General features: G+C 38.8%; 1 non-coding gene across 1 annotated transcript; it reads right to left on the reverse strand.

The window, feature by feature from the left end:
• Positions 1–2,916: 2,916 nt before the first annotated feature.
• On the reverse strand, positions 2,917–3,021 carry LOC111725933. The gene has a single exon (XR_002773870.1). It is a non-coding gene; the product is annotated as a U6 spliceosomal RNA (small nuclear RNA).
• Positions 3,022–5,140: the final 2,119 nt, after the last annotated feature.

Below are 5,140 nucleotides of genomic sequence, written 5' to 3' on the forward strand. Positions count from 1 at the left end.
AGGTATAACTGGACCCTGCTTATGTGGGAACAAGTATGGCTTTATGAGCATGTACTAGCTAAATGTAAGCTCCTCAGAGACTCTAGACATCTGTCTTCTTTGAGCTAAAAGGAGACTATATTGAGTATTCAACAAATGAGTAATCTGGAGACGAGGAACAGCCTCAGAGTTTTTAATTCAATTTTGTTTTGCTTTGCTTGTGGCCAGCCCAGTATTCTTCATTAGACAGTGTGTGCATTTTCTAGTTTGCCACAGGCCTCACCTCTCTCGATTGCATGCACTTTATTTCCATAATTGCTTTTCGTTAATTATATAACTAGCCATGAACTATAAACGTCTGGCCCCTAAAAGTATCTGAGTTTTTGGTCTCTGAATTAGAAGCTTTCCTAGGTCTCCCCTTCAGCCTCTGACGTCTCTGGTTCTAGTTCTTTTTCACTACCTTCTTGGTGTTGTACTGTTTTACCAGGACCCAGCAAGTGCCACGGAAGACAGGAGTATTAAATACAGTGTATTATTTTTAGACGGCTCTTGAACTTCATCCTCTGTTCTTTCCATGATTTGGGTTCTGGGTTCTGTTCATTTTTATTAGGAAGGAGTAGGGGAATCAGTGATAAATTTTTAAACAGAGTTGAAATGAGTAAATCGTAATAAAGATACGGAAGCAAATTTCTCCTCCTCTATGTTGATCTAGAGAACTTGAGCCTTCTTGTAATCATTTAGACCCAGCTTTCTCCAAATGATTATATGATGCGTCTCTCTAGGACAGGAGGCAGGATTGAACTGCAGGAACTTAAGGAATTACTGGTTTAGTTTGCTCACTTTTTAGAGGAACAGTTTTGGGGGCTGAGAATGAAAAGAGAAGGGGGAAACCATTTAATTTCCTGTCCTTTGGAACTCTGTTGTTATGACCTGAGCCACCACAGCAGGGCAGCCCAACTAGAATCCTCAAATTAAAATCATGTTTATCAAAGTGTGTTCCCTGAATCACCTGGGATGGCATATTAAGATGCATATTCCACTGATGCTCTGCCCTAAATCCCTATAACCCACTTCGTAGTTTGGCTGCAGACAAATGGTTCCTCTTCACGAGTCTCTTCACTATTCTGCTTGAAGACTTTCTCTGCTTTCAAAGGAACTTGTTAGTGCCAGGGAATATGCGCCTAACAAGACATCCCTCTCTCAACAAATAAGGGAAAGGAAAGGAGTCTATGAGTAAAAGCCCAGCTTCTTTAAGATGTATTTTTCAGGGTTCCTCAGAGGGTTATTCTAAAGTCTCCTTTTGGAGAACTCAAATTATGGAGCCTTACATCAGACAAGAGGTGTGAGTTGCCATGGATAGGAGGCTTTGGATCCTACTACCTGGGTGTACACACAGGCTCCACCACTAACTAGTTGATAACTAGCTGACTAGCTCTGAGCTTTGGTTTCCTCATCTGTAAAATGGGAATAGTAATAGTAGGTACTTCATAGGGCTCTTGTGAGGATTTTTTTTTTTTGTTGTTGAGGAATCATTGAGGGTACCATGAGCTAGGTTACACCACTTGCATTTGCTGGATGAAGTCCCTCTATTAATAGTGTCTACCCCCAAAAGGTGTGTCACACACTGTGGCCCCACACCCCCCCTCCTTCCCTTTCTCTCCTCACCGCCCTTCCCCACCCCCACCATGTGAGAGCATCAATTGTTGTCATATCAGAATTGAGTACATTAGATTCTTGCTTCTCCATTCTTGTGATGCTTTACTAAGAAGAACGTATTTCAACTTCATCCAAATTAATATAAAAGATGTAAAGTCATCATCCTTTTTAGTGGCTGTATAGTAATCCATAGTATACATATACCACAGTATGTTAATACATTCCTGGATTGGTGGGCATTTATGTTGGTTCCACATTTTGGTGATTGTAATCTGAGCTGCAATAAATAGTCTAGTGCAAATGTCCTTATGATAAAATGATTTTTTGTCTTCTGGGTAGATGCCCAGTAATGGAACTGCAGGATCAAATGGGAGGTCGAATTTGAGTTCTTTGAGGATTCTCCATACTTCCTTCCAAAAGGGTTGTATTAGTTTGCAGTCCCACCAGCAGTGTAGAAGTGTTCCCTTCTCTCCACAACCATGCCAGCATGTGCAGCTTTGAGTCTTTGTGATATGGGCCATTCTCACTGGGGTTAGATGATATCTTAAGGTGGTTTTGATTTGCATTTCTCTGATAGAGAAGAAGAGCATTTTTTCATGTTTGTTAGCCATTCATCTGTCTTCTTTTTTCTTTTTGAGACAGTCTTACTATGTAGCCCTCAGTAGAGTACCATGGTGTCACAGCTCACAGCAACTTCAAACTCTTGGGCTTAAGCTATTCTCTTGCCTCAGCCTCCCAAGTAGCTGGGACTACAGGTGCCTGCCATGCTGCCTGGTTATTTTTTTGTTATAGTTGTCATTGTTGTTTAGCAGGCTCGGGCAGGGTTCGAACCTGCCAGCCCTGGTGTAAGTGGCTGGTGCCCTAACCACTGAGCTATGGAGCTGAGCCTTGTCTGTCTTCCTTAAAGAAGGTTCTTATTCATCTCACTTGTCCATTGATATAGGGGATTGTTGGCTTTTTTTTGTTGCTTACTTTGAGTTCTCTGTAGATCCTAGTTATCAAGCTTTTGTCCAATTCATAATATGCAAATATCTTCTCCCATTCTGATGGTTGTCTATTTGCTTTGGTTGTTTTTTCCTTAGCTGCACAGAAACTATTCAGTTTAATTAAGTCCCATTTGTTTATTTCTGTTGCTGTTGCAATTGCCACAGAAGTCTTCTTCATAAAATCTTTCCCCAGGCTGGTATCTTCAAGTGTCTTCTCCACACTTTTTTCAAGGATTTTTATTGATTCATGCCTTAGACTTAGATCTTTTATCCATTTTTTTTTGTTTTTGTTGTTGAAAATATGGAATGCTTCATGAATTTGTGTGTCCTTCTTGCTCAGAGGCCATGCTAATCTTCTCTGTATCATTCCAATTTTAGTGTATGTGTGGCCGAAGCAAGCACGATCTTTTATCCATTTTGAATGAATTTTGGTGAGTGGAGAAAGGTGTGGGTCCAGTTTCAGTCTTTTACATGTGGTTATCCAGTTCTTCCAGCACCATTAATTGAATAGGGATTTTTTCCCCCACTGTATGTTCCTGTTTGGTTTGTTGAAGATCAGCTGGTTGTAAGATGTTAGTTTCATCTCATGGATTTCTATTTGATTTCACATGTCTATGTTTCTAATTTTGTGCCAATACCATGCTGTTTGGATCGCTATACCTTGTAGTACAGCCTAAAGTCTGGTACGCTAATGCCTGTGACCTTGTTTTTATTACTAAGAATTGTCTTAGCTATATGGGATTTTTTCTGTTTCTGTACAAAATAAAGAATTATTTTTTCCAAATCTTGAAAGTATGATGTTAGTATTTTAATTGGGGATTATATTGAATCTGTAGATTGCTTTGGGTCAGAGTCTATAGACATTTTAACAATGTTGATTCTTCCCAGCCATGAGCATGGTATGTTCTTTCATTTGTTATTATCTTATGCTATTTCTTTTCTTAGTGTTTCACAGTTTTCTTTATAGAGGTCCTTTACCTCTTTTGTTAGGTGTATTCCTAGGTATTTCATTTTCTTTGAAGTTACTGAGAAGGGAATTGTGTCCTGACAATCATTGGCATATACAAAGGATACTGATTTGTGGACATTGATTTTATATCCTGAGACATTACTGTCTTTTTTGATCACTTGTGGTTGAGTCTTTGAAGTTTTCTAACTATAAGATCATACCGTCGGCAAAGAGGGAGAGTTTCACTTCTTCTGCCCCCATTTGGATGCCCTTTATTACCTTGTCCCGATTGTATTGACTAGAACTTCCAGCATTATGTTGAATAGTGGTGATAGAGGACAACCTTGTCTTGTTCCAGTTCTGAGTGGAAAAGCTTTTAGTTTGACTTCATTCAGTATAATATTAGCTGTGGGTTTGTCATAGATGGCTTTGATCAGTTTAAGGAATGTGCCACCGATGCATATATTCTTCAGAGTTCTAATTAGAAAAGGATGTTGAATTTTATCAAATGCTTTTTCTGCATCTATTGGGAGACTCATATGGTCTTTGTTTTTGTTGATATGGTGGATTATGTTAATGGACTTGGATATTTTAAACCAGCCTTGCATCTCTGGGATAAAACCTATTTGATTATGACGTATGACTTTTTTTAATGATAAGCTGTAATCTATTGGCTAGGATTTTATTGAGAATTTTTGCATCTTGTGAAGATTAAATGAATTCGTACATGTAAAGTGCTTATAATAGTGCCTGACACATAGCAAAGGTATATCAGAAATGCTTACTGTTATTATTGTCTAATAAATCAAAGTCTCTTGGGTGGGGCCCAGAAATATGCTTTTTAAATAAACACTCCAAGTGATTCTCATGCACATTTGAGAACTGATGAACTAAAGACATTCCCCTTGGCATTCCTATTCATAAAGAAAACACTTAAGGAAGCCTATTCTGCTCCAGCAAATAGATAGCCAAACATCTTTTACAGAAGATGGAAGTCTTCAGGATAAATAAAAAGCTGTGTCATTGCTCAGAGCACAAGAAAAAACAAAGTCAGGTGATTCTACCCTTGGATTGCTGATTTTGCACCTTGGTTTAAGCCTTTTCCCCATATTGGGTACAATAAGTTCTAAAATACATTAGTTCTTCCAAATCAGTGGCTCCTGAACTGTGGTCAGCCCAGCAGCAGCAACATCACCTGGAAACTTGTTAGAAATGCAGTTCTCATGTCCGACCCCAGCCCCACTGAATCTGGGGTTTAATAAGCCCCTTCAAATGATCCTGATGCAGCCTAAAATTTGGAATGATCATCTCAGGTTAAGGAAATTCTCTAAAATCTCCCTCTTTTGTTACTAACGGAATCCAAAAGCCAGACTTTTTCTGGAAGTATTTCTTTCATACTGGCATATATGGTTTAAAAAAAAAAAAAGAAATCCCAACTCTGCTTAGTAACAATTGTGACTAATGGAGCCCAAAGGTAAAGCATCCAAAGGTTAGCTATTTCAGCTTTGCAGGAACTCCCTGGCATTTTGCAACACTGAGAACATTGGAGAGATATACTTTTTTTTTTTTT

The sequence above is a fragment of the Otolemur garnettii genome, unplaced genomic scaffold, assembly GCF_000181295.1.
Source record: "Otolemur garnettii isolate 467f Iridium unplaced genomic scaffold, OtoGar3 scaffold00002, whole genome shotgun sequence".
Lineage (NCBI taxonomy): Eukaryota > Metazoa > Chordata > Mammalia > Primates > Galagidae > Otolemur > Otolemur garnettii.